The sequence below is a fragment of the Bufo gargarizans genome, chromosome 8 (assembly GCF_014858855.1).
Source record: "Bufo gargarizans isolate SCDJY-AF-19 chromosome 8, ASM1485885v1, whole genome shotgun sequence".
Lineage (NCBI taxonomy): Eukaryota > Metazoa > Chordata > Amphibia > Anura > Bufonidae > Bufo > Bufo gargarizans.
The window spans coordinates 52,381,244-52,406,735 of record NC_058087.1 but is presented as its reverse complement, the minus strand read 5'-3'; the positions used below and the strand labels follow the sequence as shown (position 1 = coordinate 52,406,735).

The 25,492-nt window shown below is 45.1% G+C and overlaps 1 protein-coding gene across 2 annotated transcripts in view; it reads right to left on the bottom strand.

Moving 5' to 3' along the window:
* The window catches only part of RAMP1 (receptor activity modifying protein 1), a 55,185-nt gene that overhangs the window by 24,759 nt on the left and 4,934 nt on the right, over positions 1–25,492 (bottom strand). The window contains exon 1 of one of the 2 annotated variants that reach the window (XM_044304980.1): positions 13,497–13,600. The exons of the other annotated variant lie outside the window; for it this stretch is intronic. The gene's annotated coding sequence lies outside the window, so the exon portion shown is untranslated. Of the gene's footprint in view, positions 1–13,496; positions 13,601–25,492 lie in introns of those variants that run through there. 2 annotated transcript variants of the gene reach the window in all.

Sequence of the window (25,492 nt, the reverse complement as noted above, 5' to 3'; positions counted from 1 at the left end):
CTGACAGTAATGGACCCCTAATATAACAGGGCCCTTATCTACACAGAGGGTGGGCCCTCAGAATAATTTCTTCTGGCGGGCCGAGGGAACTTAAGTCCGACACTGGCTATAAGTTATCAGTAAATGATTTACACGTTATACTGGCATCACACAAACCATCAGGCCCATGGGAGATTTCTAACTCATAGTTGTCAGTGGAGGAAATTAGCAGAGACTATGTCCAAAACGGGCAAAGTAGGAATGGACATGAAAGGGAGTGATGTGGTGGACTGCACTGAAAGATTGGAAGTAGTAAAATACAAGCTTAGCATATCCCAATAATGGAAGCAGTAACTGATATGTAAATCATCATGTCTGCCTCTAAAAGCTGTTCTTTGCCAGAATGCATGGTCTAACATAACAGAAGCTGCTCAGAACTTGGATGTCAGGAACACTCAGATCTAAGATACCATCACAAGCTAGCATTTCCCAGTGTCACAACTAAGGGTTTAAAGCCATATCGACTTTTAACCATGACCCAAAAATAACATTGATATCTATAAATAGGAAAGCCAAATAATCCTTATAAGCTGCTTTTAAAGGGCTTCTGTCACCCCACTAAAGTGATTTTTTTTTTTTGGGCTGGTGAAATTAGTTATATTGCGATATATCACAATATAATTGTGTCACTTACTTTGATCCAGCAGTTTCTTCAAAAAACGAAGTTTTATCATATGTAAATTCGGTCTCTAACAGCAAGTAGGGCGGCTACTTGCTGCTAGCTGCTGCAGAAATCCGCCCCCTCGCCGTGTTGATTGACAGGGCCAGCCGGGATCTCCTCCTCCGGCCAGCCCTGTCGGCATTTCAAAAATCGCGCGCCTCTGTTGATTTGGCGCAGGCGCTCTGAGATGAGGAGGCTCGTCTCCTCAGAACTCCCTCAGTGCGCCTGCGCCGATGACATCACTGAAATAGAAGACGTCATCGGCGCAGGCGCACTGAGGGAGTGCTGAGGAGACGAGCCTCCTCATCTCAGAGCGCCTGCGCCGAATCCACAGAGGCGCTTGATTTTTGAAATGCCGACAGGGCTGGCCGGAGGAGGAGATCCCGGCTGGCCCTGTCAATCAACACGGCGAGGGGGCGGATTTCTGCAGCAGCTAGCAGCAAGTAGCCGCCCTACTTGCTGTTAGAGACCGAATTTACATATGATAAAACTTCGTTTTTTGAAGAAACTGCTGGATCAAAGTAAGTGACACAATTATATTGTGATATATCGCAATATAACTAATTTCACCAGCCCAAAAAAAAAAATCACTTTAGTGGGGTGACAGAAGCCCTTTAAAGTAAAATTAAAAAAAAAAAAAATATGTTGAATCCCCTCTGAGACGATAAGCAGGACCAATGGCAATTACTTGAAATAGCTCTTGGTGTAGTCCTCACGCGTACAGCTGCCCACATATCTTTTGAAGCTGGACAATACTTCTAGCTATTGTGTTTCTGTTATGCTTTGTGCTTCATTTGTTCACCTTTTCAAGATCTCTGTTTGCTGAATGTGCTTGAACATAAATTTGTCTACATCCAAAGTCAAACATTCAGCAAATTTTACTCCAAATGAATCCAGTCTAAACAATCGTCTGCTGCACCAACCACTCTAATGTGTATCAGTGTAGGCAGAAAGCATCAGTCCAGGCACTTTACCTCATACAGCACTGCCTAGACGGGGGACACCTGTAGCAATCCTGTTATAAGAACAAAAATAACGCAAGTGTCGGATTCAGCATTTAACTGAAGTGAACGGAGCCTACAGGACCCCTTAACTATAATGGGATTCATTAGGTTTCCACTCAGGAGAAGATTTTTGTAGCAGAGAAAGTCCCGCACGTCCGTTATTTTCATTCTTCGATAACAGAGCAGAAAAATGGAAATGTAAAGCGCAGATCTGACAGCAGCCTTAACAGAGGACCTGTCACCTCTCCTGATACGTCTGTTTTAGTGAGGCTACTTTCACATGTGCGGCACCAATTCTGGGAGGCTGTACCGGCAACCTGCTGGAGTTCTCCAGATCCGGCACTGCCGGATGCAACCGGAATGCCCGCTGGCCCCATTACCGATAATGGCGTCTGGTGGAGATCTAACTACTTGCATTCCCTAAGTGATAAAAATTCTGGACCATCATTTATGACTATCAGTGGCTTAACTAGAACTGAGTGGGCCCCACAGCTAATTTTTCAACCCCGCCGCCCCCTTCTTCCTCGGTTCCCTTAATGCAGACCTTAGGCCAGACCCCCAAAAATGATACCTTGTCTCCTCCTGCGGGTGCCTCTGCTCTTCATGCAGCCCTGTGTCTAGGCACACACTACACCGTGACCTGACGTCACACAGCATCAGTTCATAGTGCGATCTGATATTGATGACCTGTCCTGAGGAAACCCAGAGAACCCCTTTAATGTGTAGCCACAGTATTCAAGCGCTTTCATCATCATCCTTCAAAACACATCACTTCAGGCCGGGTCAAGCTCTATTGGCACCCAAGGCAACCCGGGCTTCCCTTCCCCCTCCCACATAATGACATACATACCGTGGGCACTACGGTATGAAATTTAGGTGCATTATGATAGCCCACCTCAAACAAAGCAGGCAAACTGCGCCATAAGCCTGCTCCCTGTGTGGCCCTACATCACTTGCATTACTACATGAATGAATTCCTCATCTTCAGTAGATTCATTATCCTTTTCCATTGCTGAGGTTATTAAATATCTGTATCATATTAATGTTCCTGGTGGACTTTATTAGCAAGATCTGACTTTTCCTGTGGGGACAGTCCTCAAGCATTCCTGCTACTTAGCAACGCCGTGCGTAAAGGTAGTGCGGGCATCCAACATCATTTCTACTGACATAATTGTAGATTACATTCGCTTACATCATTACTTTACTTTTATTCAGACCGTACATAGAAACGGCAGAGAAATGAAGCCAGTGCGACTAATCACCCTTATGAGTTATGGGCGCTGGTCCATTACCTTTATGTCATTGATATAGCAGAGGGCAATTACAGAGGAATGATGGCGTGTATCGGCACCATATAGCTATATATCTTCCTATGAAATAATGAGGCACAGACACCGCTTCAAGTGTCGCAGTGATCCGTTCTATAAAAGGCTATGGAGTAAGTAACTTTGTGCTACTTGTCAAATGCTTTTCTGCTGCCAACCTCCATGCTAGGTTAACATGCCACATGAGGAACCAGTCACCAGAACGGGCCTCTGATTAGTGCAGGTAGGCAGGATTGACTTGGTTTAAAGTTAAGTTAAAAAAGATGCATATTTGTGGTCTAACACTAAGGGCTCATGCACACAACCATATTACGCCTGTGATACCGCACCTCCGATTTTATATTTGGTCTGGCCAAAATGCAGCAATATTGAAGCGAGATTTCTATCATTCCCACAGTTCCCACCCGAGCCGCGGCGCGGCCCTGCTCACAAGTGGGGGGCGGCGGTGGAAGAGCACAGGGAGATGAGCGCTTCTATTGTGGAAGCGTTCATCTCCATAGTCATCTGTATCGCCGCCCTCAGGACAGAGATACAGATGGATGCTGCAACGGGTCAGGGGAGGGAGAGGCGTGTCCCTTCCCCTTCCTCTGATAGGCTGCTGGCCTAGTGCCTGCAGCCTACCAGAGGCCGGCGCAATGACGCCGTACATCGCGGGACACAGACCGGAAGAGGCCTGCATCGCATCGCTGACATGGAGGTAAGTATGTATTTTTTATATGTACAATACTTTTACTGGCACATGATGGGGGGGGGGGGGCTCTTGTTACTGGCACATGATTGGGGGGCATCTATGGGGGCACATTTTACTGGCACATTATTGGGGGCACTTGTTACTGGCACATGACTGGGGGGCATCTATGGGGGCACATTTTATTGGCACATTATTGGGGGCACTTGTTACTGGCACATTATTGGGGGCACTATAGGGGCATCTACTGAGGCCACAAAGAAGGGCTATTTTAAATGGGGGGCTCTATAAAGTAGCATTCTATACTGGGACACATTATGGTGGGTACTATGGGGAAGGGGGAGAGGAGTACTTTTGGGTCATCTGCGGAGGGCACTAAGAAGGGGTATTTTATACTTGCAAATTATGGGGGACAGTGAGGGCATCTACTGAGGCATTTTATACTGGTACATTATGGGGGGCACTAGGAGGAAGGGGGGAGAGGAGCACTATGGGTGCGTTTACTGGGGGCACTATATAGGGGTATTTTATACTGGCACATTATGGGGGCACTATGGGGACATTAGCTCAACTGGGGGCATTACAAGGGGGGATATGTTGCACTGTCACATTATAAGGAGAATAATTTCTACTGGGGGGGGGGGGGGGGCGGCATTATGGTGGGCTTTATTACTCCCCCATGATATGAGCCCCCTAGTAGCAGAACCAGCCTCTCCCTGCTCTTTGACCTCACTGCCCCTTCTCCAAATCCTTATTATGAAATCTTTCTAATTAGGATAAAACACAACATCAGCTCCGCCGAGCCCCCGGCCAAAGTGTTGAAGTGGGGTCCGAGATCCCCAAGGGCCAAGCCAAGTAACTAAGTTTTCATGTGAAATATGTTTATGTTATACACATATAGCATACACTGTGCCCCACAATATACAGTATACCGCTACACTGTGCCCCACAATATACAGTATACCGCTACACAGGGCCACACAATATACAGTATACCGCTACACTGTGCCCCACAATATACAGTATACCTCTACACTGTGTAGTCTGTTCTATAAGCACCATTGTTTTATGGCAGCAGACAGAAAATAATCTGAAAGTGCCCCTCCCGAGACCAGGCTCTGGATCCGCCACTGCTGTACATGGCTGTATTATATGCATACATCACATATTACCTACATTTGCCTCCAATTTTATATGGAGACATACAGCGGTGTCTTTTTTGGATTTATATGAAATCCAATATAAAAAAAAAAACTTGTAGCATGTTCAATCAGATGCCATCTTAAAAACATATTCTACTCTAACAGCAATACTTCTCTGTAATATAGGGCCACACAGAGATACCCTATGGTGGCAAAGACAGTCTATGGCTCGGGGCTCTGTCAGGCTCCATCAACACAGCTCTACTATGTGCCTGAGGCCCAAAGGTGCTCATACGCTAAGCTAAATTCAGCAGGACCAGTTATGTATTTGGATGTGCCAACACTTCTGAGAAGAAAAATCAGACAGAGGTATCGAGCCGAAGCTTTCTGGCACTCTCCCCATTGAGAACACAAGCATGCTGAGCTGAGCTGAGTGTGCATGTGTATAGTAGAATCTGAAGGAATAGCTGTTAGCCAGACATCCGTTTAGCTGATAGCTATCTAAGGGCTCATGCACATGAACGTATGTAATTTGCGGTCCGCAAAAAATACGGCTAATGTCCGTGTGACATCCGTATTGCATAGTTTTTTTTTTTACGGATCCATTGTAACAATGCTTACACTTGTCCGCAAAACGGACAATAATAGGACATGTTCTATTTTTTTTTGCGGAATGCAATGCACACAAACCCATTTCCGTTTTTTGCAGATCCATTGAAGTGAATGGTTCCGCATTGGCAGCAGAAAAAAAAAAATTATGGAACGGACACGGAAAAAAAACGCGTTTGTGTGCATGAGCTCTAAGGTGTATGGCCAGCTTAAAGGGGTATTCCCATCTTAATGATCATATTTTATTTAATGATATAACCCCCAGGGAACATTTGGCTAAATATATTTCTTTAAAAAAAAAACTACTGTTCGCTTTATAATTGAAGAGTCCAATTCGATTGTTTATTTTCGCTGCCCATGGATATGGCCACTGCTCGCCTGCCGCATCCATGGGCCGCGCTTGCGCAGAACTCCGGGAGTCCAGGGCCCGCCTCCCTTGCAAGCGTGAATGAGCACGGCTCCGGGCGGCCGCGCATGCACAGATCTATAGTATAAATAAAGTTCTTGTGGCGAAATCTTCGGTGGGCAGTGCACCCCTCCCCATCATTGGTGGCAGTGGCAGTTCCGATCGGAGTCCCAGCAGTGTAATGCTGGGGTTCTGATCGGTTACCATGGCAGCCAGGATGCTACTGAAGTCCTGACTGCCATGGTCAGTTACTCTGCAGCAATATACTTACATGCGCTGTTTCTTCTTGTAACTCATCACAGGTCTGTGCTGCACATTGCTATAAGCATAAGCAATGCGCCGCACAGACCGATGAGTTACAAGAAGGAGTGTCGGGCAGCCACAGCGCAGCATGTAAGTATATGGAGGCACTTGGGGGCTGATGGAGGCATATGGGGGGCTGATGGAGGCACTTGGGGGGCTGATGGAGGCATATGGGGGGCTGATGGAGGCATATGGGGGCTGATGGAGACACTTGGGGGGCTGATGGAGGCATATGGGGTCTGATGGAGGCACTTGGGGGACTGATGGAGGCACTTGGGGGACTGATGGAGGCACTTGGGGGACTGATGGAGGCACTTGGGGGACTGATGGAGGCACTTGGGGGACTGATGGAGGCACTTGGGGGGCTGATGGAGGCATATGGGGGCTGATGGAGGCATATGGGGGCTGATGGAGGCATATGGGGGCTGATGGAGACACTTGGGGGGCTGATGGAGGCACTTGGGGGACTGATGGAGGCATATGGGGGTCTGATGGAGGCATATGGAGGCTGATGGAGGCATATGAGGGGCTGTTGGAGGCTTATGGGGGCTGATGGATGTGGCAGAGCTGAATATGCTGATGTTCAGCCACAGTTCTAATGGGAAATGGAATAGACAAATGTAGCAGAGCTGTATATGTGGTGTGTCAGCATACCGATCGGTTACCATGGCAGCCAGGATGCTACTGTAATGGTCCATTCACACGTCCGTGGTGTGTTTTGCAGACCTGCAAATTGCGGATCCGCAACACACCCGGCCGGCACCCCTATAGAAATGCCTATTCTTGTCCGCAGCTGCAGACAAGAATAGAACATGTTCTATCTTTTGTGGAGCTGCAGACCGGAAGATCGGGGCCGCTGTCCGCATCCATTCCGTCCCATAGAGAATGAATGGGTCCGCACCTGTTCCACAAAATTGCGGAACGGATGAGGACCCATTTGCGGACGTGTGAATGGACCCTAAAACTGTGCAGAACAGCCACATGTTCCTGTACACTGAGCTCACTTATCACAGCTCTCTGTGTGACGTTTCCCCTGCAGGGGGGAGGAGCCTCACAGACACTGCAGGCTGCCAGACTGATGACATACTCTTCACATGAACTAGCACGCAAGGACTGAGTTCTTAGTGTGATGTCATAAGGAGGCGTGGCCGGCCTTCACTCAAACTGCCTAAGCCCGCCCAGCCTTAGCTGCAGGAAACCAGGAAGTGAATTCTGCTGTAACGACAGCTCAGGCTGATTTAGCAAGATGGGAATACCCCTTTAATAACACTTTATAGGGGTGTGTCTGGCCACCCCAGTCATAGCAGTATGTGCCCTAACAGTATTTTTTATCTCTTCAGCCTGGCTAGTACTGTAATATGCTGACACACGCCGTGTGCATGTGACCTAAAATAAAACCTGTTTAGGGGGCACTAATACAGGTCTAGCTGTAAACAGACCCTATGCCCATGTGCGTCACAGCCGGCAGTGTGAGCATGCTTGAAATGTACAGTATTTCTTGCTATTTTATGAAGCTGTATACATGAAATATAAGAGGTCTGGGGGAAGCCCAGTTAGGTGTCCTTTACCCCATCAGTCAGAGGTGACAGAAAGCGTCCCACTATACCCAGTTTAACTTTGACCAGTGCAGATCACTTTTCAGTGGTTGAAGTCACGTGTCACATACATGCTCATTATGTTTATATAGGGTCATGGCATATGAATGTCTGTAAAAAAAAAAAAAAAAAAAAAAAAAAAAAAGGAAAGGAAAAAAAAAAAACAGTAATGGTGTGTATATACTGCAAGACAAGTTTACATTCCACGAATGAATTTATTTGGGCACTTTGCCTACCTCTCAGAAGTCGCACAGATTTTTGCCAGGGAAGGGCCGTGCATCCCTTATTCTTCCAGGGCATCTCACAAGAATCTTATTTAGTATCATTAACAGGCTTGACATAATCAATAAATTTAATTATTTTCAGTTCTCCAGTAAGAAAGGCTTTTAGAAGAGATCAGCACAACAGGCTGAACTTAAGGGCTCGTTTACACGAACATGTGAAGCCTGTGCCCGTGCTGATGCAATGCGATTTTCATGCATGGTTGCTAGGAGATAATGTAAGTAAATTGATAAAAGTCAATTTACTGTATTATTTTCCCTTATAACATGGTTATAAGGGAAAATAATAGCATTCTTAATACAGAATGCTTACTAAAATGTGGCTTATGGGGTTAAAAAAATATTAAAAAATTAACTCACCTCATCCTGTTGTTCGCACAGCCGGCATCATCTTCTTGCTTCTTCTTTAAGGACCTACCAAAGGACCTTTGATGACATAATCACAGGTCCTGCTGAATGAAGATAGAAGTTCCACGTGGTGAGCGCAATTATGTCATCAAAGGTCCTTCGGCAGGTCCTGAAAGAAGAAGAAAGAAGATGATGCCGGCTGCGCGAACAACAGGATGAGGTGAGTACATTTGTATTTATTTTTTTAAAGGGACTCTGTCACCACTTTCTAACCCCCACTTTTAAAACTATAGTTCTGTCCATGGAGCCCCTGTGATTTCAATGGTGTTGTTATATGCGAAATCCGCAGGCTCGTTTTGATAAAAAAAACTTTTATCTAACCTGTCAGTCATGAGGATAAGGTGCCCAGGGCGTTTCTCCCGGTCTGAACATGCCGCCGCCGCCGCCGCCGTTGGTGCCCAGCTCCTCCTCTGATCCTTTCAGCGCCGCCTGAATGTGAAGAAATACGCCTCCGGCTCTCCCTCAGTCCCCCCTCCTTTTCTAAAATTTAGCGCGTGCGCACAGGCCTGTGCCTGATGCGCCCGTGCAGACTTTTCGATTCAGCCTCATTGAGCGAAGTGCGCATGCGCATGCGCACTTCGCTCAACCTCCCGATAACGCGAACACTGCCGCACGCGCGGGATCTTAGAAAAGAAGGAGGGGGGACTGAGGGAGAGCCGGAGGCGTATTTCTTGACATTCAGGCGGCGCAAATTCAAGGCAGAGGAGGAGCTGGGCACCAACGGCGGCGGCGGCTGGCGGCATGTTCAGACCAGGAGAAACGCCCTGGGCACCTTATCCTCATGACTGACAGGTTAGATAAAAGTTTTTTTTATCAAAACGAGCCTGCGGATTTCGCGTATAACAACACCATTGAAATCACAGGGGCTCCATGGACAGAACTATAGTTTTAAAAGTGGGGGTTAGAAAGTGGTGACAGAGTCCCTTTAACCCCTAAAGCCACATTTTAGTAAGCATTCTGTATTAGGAATGCTATTACTTTCCCTTATAACCATGTTATAAGGGAAAATAAAATCTACAGAACACCTAACCCAAACCCGAACTTCAGTGAAGAAGTCCGGTTTCGGGTCTGGCTACCACAGTCAGTTTTTTATCACACGCGTGCAAAACGCATTGCACCCGCGCGATAAAAACTGAAAATCGGAACGCCATTGCAAAACTGACTGCAATTTTGTACCTACTCGCACGATTTTACCTGATCGCAGACGCAATGCATACGGACCTAATCCGGACACGCTCGTCTGCAAGGGGCCTTAGAGTACAGGCACAAAGCAGCGTATTTTATGCAAATTGTCTGTGCAGATTTTTGTTAGTTTTCTGTTGGATTACCGCACCAAAATCTGCATGTGTCACTTACGGATTTTGTTGCTTTTACCCCCAAATCTCACCCTTTGCACAGCACCACACGTCAATTTCCATAACATTTTGACAATCTCATCTGCTTAGCTGGTACTGTAGTAGGCTGTGTAATAGGTACCACGTGCAGCTCTGGACATCCTACCGTAATAAGGTGCTCGTAAACTTCTATGTGGCCCCACCTCACCTCCATATGCCTCCAGTTTCTTTTGGAGGTTTTATCTATTGGATGACATACAGTATTATGAAGCATTGCTTCTAGGGGTGCTTAACCCTGTAATGCAGCAACATTTGAAGGCACATGGTGACATAGATAGAACTGCGTCAGATAATGAAGTAAATGGGGAGATCTGAGACCCAACTTTTCTACTGACTGTAGGGGTTCCTGAGGGAAGGACACCCACACATCATACATTGATGGCCTAGCCTACAGAAAGGTTATCACTGTTAGGGTGCATTTCTGGGTCCGCATGCATTTTGCAATTTTGCAGAACCGGTGTGGAACCATTCATTTCAATGGGGCTACAAAAGATGCGGACACCACACTGTGTACTGTCCGCATATGTAGTTCTGTTCCGTGGCCCCGCAAAAAAGATAGGGCAAGTCCTATTCTTGTCTGCAATCGCCGACAAAAATAGGCATTTCTATCATAGGGCTGACCATGTGCGTTGCCCAAAATGCAGAGCACACAAGGTTGGTACCTGTGGTTTGCTGATCCGCAATTTGTATCCTTAAAGTGACACTGACATAGTAGCCCCAGAAATGTACAATTGGTGGTGATAGATGTAGTATCAGATGGTCCTGTTACTGAGGAAGCCATACATTGCCTGAAGCCGCACTGGCAGAGCTCAACAAGATGTGACTTTGCACAGCATACTGCGGCCTGGACAATACCAACCATAAAGTTATGGTATATAAATATTATGTACTGTATATATATATAATCATATAACAGCGTCTCTGACTGGAGGAATGTGTAAGAGATCATACACATATGGTTCCGCTCCAAAGATACAACAAGCGCCATTTTTTGTTTCACAAACTTAATTTAACATAGACACATTCTACAAGCTGAATAGGTTAATATAATCTTGCCACAGTGTCTGTATAACGTCCATGTGACTGGTATAAACGCCAGAGTTTACATTCTAGATGAGAAAGATAAGGTTTTGCATGAGGGAACATGTCGCAGAGAGCTGTAAATGCTAATACGCTGATGTTCTGTAGGAAAGGAGACTGAAGCATCGATAAAAATAAGAGACAGAGAAGGCGGTCCGTGAAATTGATCTGTCAGTGCTGTGGTCATCTTTTCCATAAAATACTGAGGAGTACAGTGAAGTCTGGTTCATCGGCGTAAAAAAAAAAGAATTCATGCCAATAAATTATTAGTGTTGAGCGCGAATATTCGAAAAGTGAATTTGTATCTCGAATATTGCCAATTTGAGAATTCGCAAATATTTGGGATATAGTGCTATATATTCTTTTTATTGAATATTCAGCATTTTTTTTCCCCATCTGAACACATGATTCCTCTCTGCTTCTTGCTTGTGGGCCAATGAGAAGGAAGCAATGTCAAGTTCACAACAATACTTAGTGCAGCAATCAGTAATCTGTAGTCAGACATGCCAAAATGCGAAGTTGCACGTAGTGCGAAAAAATATTCTAATCGCTGCCGATTAGCGCAATAGCGAATATATTGGAGCACTTTGCCATTGTAATGTTCTGCCGTGCCAACCATTTTCTCCAGTCTCAGGAGAAACTCATGAAACTTCTAGTAGCTTGAAAAATTTAGCCAAAATGACCCACGCCTGTATTTCATGTTACAAATTCGCATTATGTGATTTTTACATTGTCGATTTTTTGCATTCAATAAATGGAAGATGCTCAATATCAGATCGGCAGGGATCTGACTCCCAGTACCCCTGCTGATCAACTGGTGGAAGATGCTCAATATCAGATCGGCAGGGATCTGACTCCCAGTACCCCTGCTAATCAGCTGGTGGAAGATGCTCAATATCAGATCGGCAGGGATCTGACTCCCAGTACCCCTGCTGATCAGCTGGTGGAAGATGCTCAATATCAGATCAGAAGAGATCTGACTCCCAGTACCCGTGCTGATCAGCTGGTGGAAGATGCTCAATATCAGATCGGCAGGGGTCCGACTCCCAGTACCCCTGCTGATCAGCTGGTGGAAGATGCTTAATATCAGATCGGCAGGGATCTGACTCCCAGTACCCACGCTGATCAGCTGGTGGAAGATGCTCAATATCAGATTGGCAGGGATCCCAGTACTCCCAGTACCCCTGCTGATCATCTGGTGGAAGATGCTAAATATCAGATCGGCAGGGATCCCAGTACTCCCAGTACCCCTGCTGATCAGCTGGTGGAAGATGCTGAGGTGCTCGTGTGAGAGCTGCGTCCTCTACGGTGTTACCTGCATGCTGTTTCCCTTGTAGTGAGGGTGCAGTGTAATTAGACCCGTTTGTCCCATTAAAGTGAATGGGAGAGGAAGGTGTAATTACACTGCTACTACAAGAGAGGGATGGCATTCAAGTAAACCATGAAGAAGACAAAGCGCTCACACAAGTGCCATGGCTTCCTCAACCAGCTGATCGGCAGAGGTAAGTCAGACGCCTGCTGATCTGATACCGATGACCTATTCTGTGGACAGGTCATCAATACACTAACACTCCAGAATGCCGTTTAATGACCATACAGGGGTTGTGCAAGAATGGGGAGGTTGGTAACCCCCAAACCCCCTCACACTTTACTGGACATGTAAAGGGAAGATTACTTACGGTACCTGCTTCTGGGCGCTGGCTTCCCGCTCCTTCTTCTTCCGGCCTGTGATGCTCCGCTGGGCTCCCTCGATGCAAACATCTTGTCTGGCTGCAGCAGCGACAGGGTCACTTGTATCATTTGTCAAGACGTAAGTGGAGCCGCTCACCGCTGCAGAATCTCAAACCGGATGTTTACAGAATGGGAGTCCAGAGAGAAGGAGCTGGGAAGCAGGTACATAATCTTCACTTTAAAGGTCCCCTATTCTTTCACCACCCCTTTAAGACGAGGACAATGACAGAAAAGAAGCATTTATATTGGTTACAAGTATAGAATTTGTGCCAAAGACGAGGATCCTGAAAATGTTAATATTGGATATACATTGTGCAGGGTTTCACTGAAAAGTACTTTTTCCCCCAAAAAGGAGCAGTCATCTGTAGACATTTTTCCACCAGATTGCTTAGTCTCTGACTGGTTGCATATGCAGCTGCTCCCATTTTCCTTTGCACCCGTTATATAAATGTGTTTTCTATGGTATGCTTGTACCTCATAATGATGAAGAACCTCAGAAATAACACCGGCGCCTCAATACTTCCATCAACGATAAGGTATAAAACATTAAAACACTGACGGATGACACGGAAAATTAAAAGCTTTCTTTAACTTTTTTATTGAGAAGAAAGGCAGAGTAGCCTCAGGCACATGCGGAACAAAAAGCTCAACTAACTATGAAGAGGATAGACTTATCTTATTACTTCAGTCCATCTGATGCTTCAAGGCCGCAATAATTAATTCAGATCGTTCTATGACAAGAACATGAAAAGAGCATTTGTCTAGAAACTAATGTGGGTGGTTAACTGGCTCGATAACCTCTAAAACGTATCCAGCGTCACATTACATACCTCTGCTGCTGTATTGTTACTCTCCTTCATATAGCTGGAGCCTCAGTCATTTTCATCCACGTATATGATTCATCAGTGATACAGAAGAGAATGATAAAGTTCTTTGCAATATTCAAGGACAACAAGTGATGAATTTCTCAAAACAATAGCTGAATAGGATTACCGTACATATACTCAGCAATGCCTGAAGAGACATTTGCATACAAAGGATAAAGTTGAGTTCACACTTCAGTTATTTCCATCAGTTATTGTCAGCCGAAACCAGGTGTGAGTCAAAAACACAGAACAGGTGCAGATCTTCCCATTACACCTGATCTCTGAGTAGACATCACTGGTTGTGGCTCACAATAACTGATCAAATAACTGAAGTGTGAACTTGGCCTAAGGCTACTTTCGAACTTGCGGCAGAGAGATCCGGCAAGCAGTTCCGTTGCTGATCCAGCAAAACGTATGCCAACTGATGGCATTTGTAAGACTGATCAGGATCATGATCAGTCTTAAAAATGCCTGATCAGTCAGAAAAATGCATTGAAATGCAGATCCGTCTTTCCGATGTCATCCGGCAAAACGGATCCGGCATTTATTGTTTTCACCTTTTTTTTGGTCTGCGCATGCGCAAGCGGTCATCTGGGAGTCTAATACTGCCTCCAAATACCCAAATAAATGAGCATTGGGCAATTGTGTTTTTAAAGCAGATCGCGCTGTGTAATAGCAATCTGCCGCTGTCACACCGCTGCCCTGCATGGGGACGCGTGATGGCATAGCGATCGCACCTTCCAATGGCACGGAGGACATCGCTGCATGTAATATTAGCAGTGTCCTCCACTGACAATTGCCAGAAGGGTAACCTGAGTTTGTGAAATGTTTTTTTTTCAGTAAAAATTAATTTAGGAAATTATTATTCGAAAACTCGCTAGACTTCGCGAAGTAATAACTTTGGCTCATAGAAGCCAATACATTCTAATACTGTAAGGAGCGCTCACTCCATACAGTATTCAAACAAAGTATTATGAAAATCGACTTTGGATGCGCTGCGCTGCTCTGCGATTGGACAGCACTACAGCCACGGAGAAGGAACGCCCAGAGAGAAGGAGGGCAGACTCCTGCCTGGTTTACCGATAGTAGCAATTACCATACAGCGCGGGAGAAGGTAACGGAGCCACAGCGGGCGAACGGAGCGGTACCCAGGGATAATAGTAAGTGCGGTGAGATCCCGGGGCACCGCTCTACACGTCCAGATAGTTATCTAACAATGTGCGGACCCATGAAAGGTCCTCTTTAACTTTCTCTACATTGAAAATGCTGAAGTGAGACAACCCCTTCAATGGCATCACAGAACATTGTAGTTTAAAAACCAACGACCAGAAATAAAATAAAATTAAATTGAAGTGGCAAATAAAGTTGCAATAAGCATGATTAGAAAACAACAGATAACAGAAAGTAAGCAATAACAAGGCAGCGTTCTCGACTGGTTATACAATTTATTTTGCTCATTTCAAAATAGATGCTTCTTTCCTAAGTTTAAGATTCATTTGTCTCCTACATACAACCTACAAGTGCAATGACTTGCAAGGTCTGCAGAGCAGTCTCACATAGGAGCAGGGCATGGAATGCTGTGTGATATTAAAGACAGGCTAATTCCTGTCACTGGGTATCAATATCACATCCGGTGTTTTCTGCTATTAAATCTCTCAGTCCTGACTCTGCAAAGATTCTGCCAGATCTGTCTACAGCAGCCATTATGTGTTTCTGTGCAGCAAAGGTTGAAATGATCTTCTATTAGCATATATACAGTGGCAGAAAAAGTATGTGAACCCTTTGGAATGATGGGGATTTCTGCACAAATTGGTAATGTGCAGAGGAATGGTCAAGAATTACTCCTGACTGTTGTGCACGTCTGATCTGCAACTACAGGAAACGTTTGGTTGAAGTTATTGCTGCCAAAGGAGGTTTAACCAGTTATTAAATCCAAGGGTTCACATACTTTTTCCACCTGCACTGTGAATGTTTACATGGTGTGTTCCATAAAAACATGGTAACATTTAATTCTTTGTGTGCTATTAGTTTAAGCAGACTGTGATTGTCTATTGTTGTGACTTAGATGAAGATCAGATCACATTTTATGACCAATTTGTGCAGAAATCCATATCATTCCAAAGGGTTCACATACTTTTTATTGCAACTGTATGTGACCTGTAGACTCCAGGAAAAGCATGAAAAAGACTCTTTACCGAAACACCACTATGATGTGGGCAGCACATTTGTAACGCCCCAGAATGGCATTACCACTTCTGCACCTTGCTACTATATCCTATGGTTAACCTGGTGTCATCCTGTGTATTTATTTCCAGGTCCTATATAATGTGCACTTCCTATTTTGCAACTGTTTATGTTCACATATAATGTGCCCGGTTCACCAGCAGGTGGGAAAAAAGATGGCAGAGCTATCCTAGATAGAGTGGAACCTTTCCTTCCATTCTAACACTCCCCTCTGTGGTGTGGTGGGTGTGTCCCACTTGCTGCAGGAAGAGTTCTAGTCCGTTTTAGCATACCCCCTGCTTGGGGTTAGGTGCGCAGCAGGTGCATGTTCCTGTTGGACGTGGCCTTGCCCAGGCCAGCTGCAGCACCTTCAGCTCAGCTGGATATGGAGGCAGAAGCTTAGAGCCTCAGGTGCCAGGAAAGAGAGACTCCCTGGTATAGCATAATTCTGAGTCCGACTACAGAGAGAAGTTGCAGCACCCAGAGAAAGCTAAATTATACAGCTATCCTGTCAACATAGTAGAGCCAGAGAGTAACAGATGTAGCAGAGATGAGGTTGACTGCCACAGTTAATGCCAAAGCCTGCTGGAACCAAGACAAAGCCTGTAAATCGTTTGGAGAAACATTTATTCAAGTAAAGCTGTTATCAACTTTATCACAAGTTCTGGACTCAATTTATTACTTCATCCCCTTCATCAACAACCGCCTTTTTCAACGCCTACAGCCCAGAGTATCTAGGTAGGAACACCATGACACGTGCACCAACATTAAGGGACATTTAGGCCACCCACCACCACTCTGGCATTCCTACTCCTGGGTACCATCTACAATATCACTAAAAAGGGGCCCTGTGCCCTTGTTGCTTCACTGCAACTGGCGTCACGAAAACAAGTACTTTTTCCTCTTAAAGGGCCCTTGGGGGAGGCGCCCGCCGCACACATTCAAAGCAAAAATCTCCTATACAAATTATTCTTGCATGATATGATTTAGATGCTAATTAAGGTTGATGCGAATAGGAGGTTATAATGAAAATTGAAGCCCATATTCACACAGTAATGGAGCATTTGCATCAAGGATACTTGACTTCACAAAAATGTTTTTTTTGACCAGAGCAGATCATTACAGAAGATTTGTAACAGGGTTGATGTTCCTGGAGGGATACACCAAATGGAAAAGGATTTAGGAAAACTAGAGGAATGGTCAAAAATCTGGCAACTAAAATTTAATGTTGATAAGTGCAAGATAATGCACCTGGGGCATAAAAACCCAAGAGCAGAATATAAAATCAGTGATACAGTCCTAACCTCTGTATCTGAGGAAAGGGATTTAGGGGTCATTATTTTAGAAGACTTAAAGGTAGGCAGATAATGTCATAGAGCAGCAGGAGATGCTAGCAGAATGCTTGGGTGTATAGGGAGAGGCATTACCAGTAGAAAGAGGGAGGTGCTCATGCCGCTCTACAGAGCACTAGTGAGGCCTCATTTGGAGTATTGTGCGCAGTACTGGAGACCATATCTCCAGAAGGATATTGATACTTTGGAGAGAGTTCAGAGAAGAGCTACTAAACTGGTACATGGATTGCAGGATAAAACTTACCAGGAAAGATTAAAGGACCTTAACATGTATAGCTTGGAAGAAAGACGAGACAGAGGGGATATGATAGAAACTTTTAAATACATAAAAGGAATCAACAAGGTAAAAGAGGAGAGAATATTTAAAAGAAGAAAAACTGCTACAAGAGGACATAGTTTTAAATTAGAGGGGCAAAGGTTTAAAAGTAATATCAGGAAGTATTACTTTACTGAGAGAGTAGTGGATGCATGGAATAGCCTTCCTGCAGAAGTGGTAGCTGCAAATACAGTGGAGGAGTTTAAGCATGCATGGGATAGGCATAAGGCCATCCTTCATATAAGATAGGGCCAAGGGCTATTCATAGTATTCAGTATATTGGGCAGACTAGATGGGCCAAATGGTTCTTATCTGCCGACACATTCTATGTTTCGTCAGTGGAGGAGAAAACTGGATTTACATACAGCAATCTCCTCTACAATATAAGGAGACGCAATCACTAATGCCATCGCTTGTCCCCTTACAGAATCATTGTTTGCCGGTGGGCAGATTGCTGATTAGTCAGCACAATCTGCTGCTGGCAAACAATGATGTGTCGTATTTTTCGCCCCATAAGACTCACTTTTCCCCCCCAAAAGTGGGGGGGAAATGCCCCTGCGTCTTATGGGGCGAATGCTGGCATTTTACATCGCAGTCTGCGATGTATCAGCTGGATGGGGGAGGGAGGAGGGACTGGTGGCATGCAAATGCAGCTGGGCCAGTGCGGTCACTGTACTCCGGCCCCACTGCTCACTCACTTCCTTTTTGCCTAAACATTTTATAATAGCTTTCATTGAAGCTCCGATCCGATTCCCAGCCCCATCTGTACCTTACTAAATGTTCTGTAGCAGGCAGAGCAGGGCGGGCGGCCGCCCGTAACTCACTGACGTCACATGCCTGCACCGCCTACTTCATTCATAAAGTAGGCGGCGCAGGCACGTGACATCAGTGAGTCCCGGCCGCCCGCCCTGCTCTGCGTGCTACAGGACATTTAGTAAGTAGTACAGATGGGGCTGGGGATCGGAACTTCAATAAAAGCTATTATTATAAAATGTTTAGGCATTAAGGAAGTGAGTGAGCAGTGGGGCCGGAGTACAGTGACCGCACCGGCCCCGCCGCATTTGCATGCCACCGGCCCCTCCCACAGGTATATTAGGGCATATGTGGATAGCACTATTATGGGGTGGGGGATATGTGGATGGCACTGTTATGGGGGGGAGATCTGTGGATGGCACTGTTATGGGGGGGGAGATCTGTGGAAGGCACAGTTATGGGGGGTGATCTGTGGATGGCACTATTATGGGGTGGGGGATATGTGGATGGCACTGTTATGGGGTGGGGGATCTGTGGGTGACACATATATAGCAGTGCCATCCACAGATCCACCCCCCATAACAGTGCCATCCACAGATCACCCCTCATAACAGCACCATCCACAGATCACCCCCCCCCATAACAGTGCTATCCACAGATCTCCCTCCCCCATAACAGTGTCATCCACAGATCACCCCCCATAACAGTGCCATCCACAGATCACCCCACATAACAGTGCCATCCACAGATCAACCCCACATAACAGTGCTATCCACAGATCCCCCAACATAACAGTGCCCCCTTCAGATCCCCCCCATAACAGTGCCATCCACAGATCCCCCCATAACAGTGCCATCCACAGACCACCATTAGTTCAAAACCCATCAAAAGCACACCTTTTAGTTAAATTTTTTTAAATTATTATTTTCCTCCTCAAAAACCTAGGTGCGTCTTATAGGGCGAAAAATACGGTAGGTGTCCGCATCAACCAGCCTATATTGGGTAATCGGCGGCATCTTTATACCATACATCTGGCAGTGTAAAGGGAGATTAATATAGAGAAGAGTTTTTCCAGAATAGTACTGGAAGCTCTCCAGATTTTGGCACTTCTCTCTGTCCTCTATACCTAGCCTTATTCATCGTATTCTTCTCCATGTTTCCCTTTGTGATATATTGTATTATTGCATGCATCAGGAAGCTATTTTTTATTGTTTAGTGCAGTTTAAATAGAACTTGCTATCGGAGCTTCCATCTCTATAATGACAACTGAATTAATAAGGCCATAGTCGTATCCTACTTACCCTATATATTTGTGAGTTACATATTTGCTTTTTGACTTTTCTGGAATTATCTTGTTGATTCAGCTTTCATAAAAATTACCGGAATACACATTACAAGGCCTAAACTGGCTGATGTTGACAATTCCAACCTCACTTAAACAGTTCTTCCGACAAAATGTACATATACAAAACGTATATAGCCAGTCCTAAGGAAAGGACATAAATGTGTAGTGCATGAGAGAATGATTCTTGGGACCCTCCTCCCATCTTTATTAGCAGAGCAAAAGTGCCATATGGGCAAATTAAATTTGAAAGAGGACCTTTCATGGGTCCAGACATTATAAACTAAGTATCAGGATATGTAGGGCATAGTGCAGGGATCTTACTGCACTTACTCTTTTTTCTGGGCACCGTTCCGTTCGCCCGCTTTGGCCCCGTTGTATTCTCCCGCCTGGTATGCTAATTTTAGCATCGGAACAATGAGAAGGAGACTGAGTGTTTCTCTGTGGGCGTCTCCTTCTCCCTGACTGTAGCGCTGTCCAATCGCAGCGCAGAGCGTCACAGCCAGGGAGGAGGTGAGTTTTTTTTTTCTCCCTGGCTGTGATGCTCTCTGCTGCGATTGGACAGCGCTACAGTCAGGGAGAAGGAGACGGCCATGGAGAAACACTCAGTCTCCTTCTCATTGTTCTGATGCCAAAATTAGCATACCAGGCGGGAGAATACAACGGAGCCACAGCGGGCAAACGGAGCGGTGCCAAGGAAAAAGAGTAAGTGCAGTTAGATCCCTGCACTATGCCCTACGTATCCTGATACTTAGTCTATAATGTTTGGACCCATGTAAGCTCTTTAAATGTAATGCAGAATGCTCCTCTGTGTATCTTTTTCATTTTACAGAGGTATTCCACATTTTCGATATTGATCATCTATCCTCCAGATTGATCATTAATATCACATTGGTGGGAGTCTGACACCTAACAACTCAGCCAATCATGCCGGAAAATAAACAATGGACAGAGTCAGAAGCAGAAGGCTCCATCCACCGGGCAGTGACCACGCCGGGGTTACTGAAGCATAGCTCCCTTTCAAGTAATGAGCTGACCTGCAGTACACCGGCACCAGAAACTACACGGTGGACGGAGTGTCCTGCTTCTGGCTCCGTCCACTGGACCGTTTTTAGTGCCAGTGGCTGACCCGAACAGCTGATCAGTGGGGGTGCTGGGTATCAGACCCCCATTTTTCTGATATTTATAGGTCATCAATATCAAAAGCACTAATTTACTATGTGTAGCTTTATCATGATCTGCCATGTGATTTTCAGTTGCGTGGCAAATATAGGTGAAGCACATGGCTCACCCGCACATCCAAACTCATCACAAAAAATTGGCAGCATAGATGCTTACATGTACAGCACCCCATGACTGAACATTACACTGATTGAGGGGGGTTAGTAACAGGAAACCGTTCGCTTGTTGCCTTTTATATATGGTATGCAGAGAACCAATTTTGTCTGCACATAATTGGCCTTCTCAGAATCTTTTTCTTGTGAAATACCAAATGTTCCCGTCCTCTAGTAAACAACCGTAATTGTTATTATTTGTGGAAAGCAACATAAAGGAACAAAAAAAAAATTTAATGATTCCAATTCATTTGCTTACATTCCCCAGAAATTCAGTTCTCCGTCACAAGTCTTGGGCTTATTTCAGACAAGCGATATGGGAAATGTTAGCGTCTGTTCAGGGAAGAATGGATGGTTTTCAAGTTGAATCAATTTTATCTGCGATTGGGTTGTGTTTCAGTTTTTTTCCCTGCGTGGTTGCAATCAATTTTTGATACTTTTTTCACGTTTGCGAAAAAACAACACTCAGCATCTCCTAGCAACCATCAGTGAAAAACACATTGCCTTCCGTTTTTCACGCAAGCCTCATTCACTTCTATGGGGCCAGGGCTGTGTGAAAAACGCACAATATACAACATGCTGCCATTTTTCCTGAGAGCAGAAATGATCAGTGATCAACGACAATCACGTAGAAATGAATGGATCCGGATGCTCTCTATTCACAACATGCATCGCATCCAGACGGAAAACTTGCTTGTGTGAAAGAGGCCTTACACTTCAAATCTCTTGCAGTCTCTGTAGGGTCTAAAAGTCACATCCAACCCTGAGTACTGCAGAAACGTATGACATGGCAGGACATTTCTGAAATAAAACGGACACACCTTCACTTTTAAATGCTTTACACTTAATGGACAAGTTTGATCCGCAAAGAAAGACAATAGGGCATGGACCGAGTTTTTCAGATTGGCCCCATGGTGGTATGTGAATATAATGGGGGAGATTTACTAAGAGCCAATGCCAGTCTTAGTATAAAGTCCGTTGGCACAGAATTGTGCCAAATTTATTAAGAGGCACAGGCCGTGTATCAAACCAGTAATGAGCCAACGTAATTTGAGCTTTCATTTACGCTGGTTTCTGGAGTGAGACCTCCCATACATACTAGATTATTGTCAGCTGAACCCACTGAGAATGAGAGATTCGGCTGACAGTCTAATGTATGTGGGGGGCTTCCCACTCTTCCCTGTCAGATGATGTTGGGGAGACCAGTGCAATGGCCAGGATACTGGTTGTTAATATTCTGTATTTGTCGTGAAGCCAATTGCAGCGTGCGCAGGGTACTATCCCAAGGTGTTATAACGCACGTCCCAGATCAGGAATGCCAGAGTAGTGTAATGGCCTATAATGTCTCTATAGCTTTGTGGTAGTTGTGTCACGGTGTCTCCTACCTGGGTACGGCTGGACCCCTGGCTCACTTGCAATAAATTTGAGTGTAGTGATAGTAGGAGTAATAGAGGAATTTTGCAGAAGAAATGATGTCCAGACCTTTAGATGAAGTTCAAATGTTTCTTTACTTGAAGTAACTTGCATCCAAGCAGTATACAGCTCAGCAGGTTTTGGTAATCATTGGCAGGAATGAATACTTCAGCTTTAAATTTGGAGCTTGCAGGATAAAATGTCTGCTTGGTAGCTCTGTAATTGTGGCATGGTTAGCTTCTGCACTTATCTGTAACGTCTGCTGTGTGGGGACAAACTAGCTGAGGAGGATATGGTTTCTCCTAGGCCTCTGGACTTATCTCTCAGATTGATTCTCAGGGTATGCTTTCTTCCTAGAACTCTGGAGGTTGTTTGTAGTTTTCTGCTTTTTCGTAATCCAGCTGAGCTGAAGGTGCTCAGACTGGCAGTATGACCAAGTCTCAGCCGAGACTAGGTCCTTGCTGTCTTCCCTATGCAGGGGAACTCCTCACACACTATCACTCAGCCTTCCTCTAACAGGGTTGAGACTACACTGACTAACTTCCTTCTCCACCCATGCTGCAGGATGTGGGAACTGCCCACTTCTCCACAGAGGGGGAACTAAGCTGGAATAAACCATTCTAGCTAAGATGCACTAAACACTAAGCTGCACTTGCCAATGAGTTGCTGTCACCTACTGGTAACCAGGCAAATTACATGAACAATTACATTTAACATATTTATATGCACATTTGTGGAAGACAATGTAAATTATATCTGATGACAGTATAAAGGCTCTTAGAAGATAGTAGCGGGGTAGAGGCGTCTAGTAACACAACTCTGGGGTGTTACACAAGGATTGGGTGAAGTGAATATTTTTGCCATATGCTTTCCTTCTCCCATGAGATAAGCCGCCTTCAGAGGCATCTAGCAGTGGCTTTCTCCCTTCTTCCAATTTAACGTACATACAAGTTCATCTGCGCCAAACATGCATGGGTATGGGGGAGCTGGGACAGCTATTGAATGGGTTTGGCTACCTTAAATGATCCAGTGGGCTACAGGAGGCCATACCCCCCCTAGTTAACCACACCCACTTTTATTGGCACTTTTTAAAAATGTGAAAAGAAATTATGGAGCAAATATGCCGTGTGCCATAATTTGTGACTTTCTTTTCGCCACAATAGTGGCATAAAGACGTTGATAAATGTCTGGCAATGGGTGCATGTGCGGGCCGTTTTTAAAACTAAAACTAAAAATGGTTGTAGACTGGAGATACACACAACTCTTGTCTCGTGGAATACTGTACACTGCATGGCACGCGAGTTGTTGCATGTTCAGGAGAGAAAACTAACAATAAGTTGGTCATGTGCTAAAAAGTCATAAGTCCCATGCAAATTGCTCTTGAAGATCTTACAAATGTCTGTAGCCACAGCTGGCAAAGAGGTGAAGCAGGAGAACGCCTCTTCTCCATGTTGGATGATAAATGACCTGCAGTTACTTAGTGCTGTCACACTCAGTTTAATGTTTACAAAGGTACTGCTGATTTTCTGCTGGGTACTGTTACTAGGGGGTCATGTCACAGGAACAGGCCGGATAACCCTCTAACCTGCTGCTGGACAATATTTACTACTGAGGCTGCCTGGGCAGCACTGAGCCTGAAGACCGGTCAAGTTACCAGCATGTACGAAGACAATCTGATACTGGATTCTTAGCAACCTCTTATTTATTCTAATAAACATCCTTAAAGTGGCACTGTACTTTGAACAAACTTTTGATAGGTTGTAGGGGCATATCAAAATTTTAGATCAGTGGAGGTCTGAGCACCAAGACCCCATTGATCTCTAGAATGAGGGGAGAGAAGCACATGCATATCGTGCTCTCTCTCCTTGCTGCCCGAGATGTGCCCACAGACTTTCTATTGAATCAATCGCTCTTCCTGTCAGGAAGCGAGGAGAGAGCGCAGTATACGTGCGCTTCTCGCCCCTCGTTCTAGAGATCGTGGGGGGTCTCAGCAGGGGTGGGATTCAAATTTTTAACAACAGGTTCCCTACTCAGCGGTGGATACGCAGCGCGTCACGAGTCATGACACATATATACATACACCATATATATGCAACACAGTCACGACATATTTACATACACCATATATACACTACACACAAATACACTATATATACACTACACACATACCACTCAACTTTTAAAAAGCCTTAGGCCCCCTCTTTGTTATTACTGTAATGGCCCCCTCTTTATTATTATTATAATGGCCCACTCTTTATTATTAATATAATGACCCCCTCTTTTTTATTAATATAATGGCCCCCACTTTATTATTAATATAATGGCCCCCACTTTATTATTAATATAATGGCCCCCACTTTATTATTAATATAATGGCCCCCACTTTATTATTAATATAATGGCCCCCACTTTATTATTAATATAATGGCCCCCTCTTTATTATTAATATAATGGCCCCCTCTTTATTATTAATATAATGGCCCCCACTTTATTATTAATATAATGGCCCCCACTTTATTATTAATATAATGGCCCCCACTTTATTATTAATATAATGGCCCCCACTTTATTATTAATATAATGGCCCCCTCTTTATTATTAATATAATGGCCCCCTCTTTATTATTAATATAATGGCCCCCACTTTAATAACAAAGAGGGGGCCATTACATTAATAACAAAGAGGGGGCCATTATATTAATAATAAAGAGGGGGCCATTATATTAATAATAAAGAGGGGGCCATTACATAGTGGAGTACCGCTTAAAAAAGCTGCTCTTACTCTGTGGGCAAAATAGATGTGTTTCCCTGTGTGTGGCCACCTTAAATATTGTCATCAACCCCATCCATAACTCTTGTTTGGCTAAAAGAATCTAAACATTGGGTCAGGATGAGGGGAAGGTGGAGTAGGCACCTGCTTAGGAGAAATAATTAATACTTACCTCTCTCTCCTTCACAGCTTGTGGCATCCTGGTACAGGCGGTCACCAATGCCTCGCTCACTGTGCCTTCCCGCGCCGCGTCATCTCGCGAGATCCGCCGCAGGAGGTCACAGTGAGGTACGTGACTAAGTCCTGCGTCGCACCTCAACTGAAGCCGCTCCCCCGGCCCCTCCTCACTTCGCCTGCCCAGCTGCCCTGCACAGTGCGCGTCACACAGGGCCTCTCCTCTCGGCTTCCGCTCCGCCCCCACCCCTATAGCTACGCCACTGGTGCAGGCGCAGCTGCAG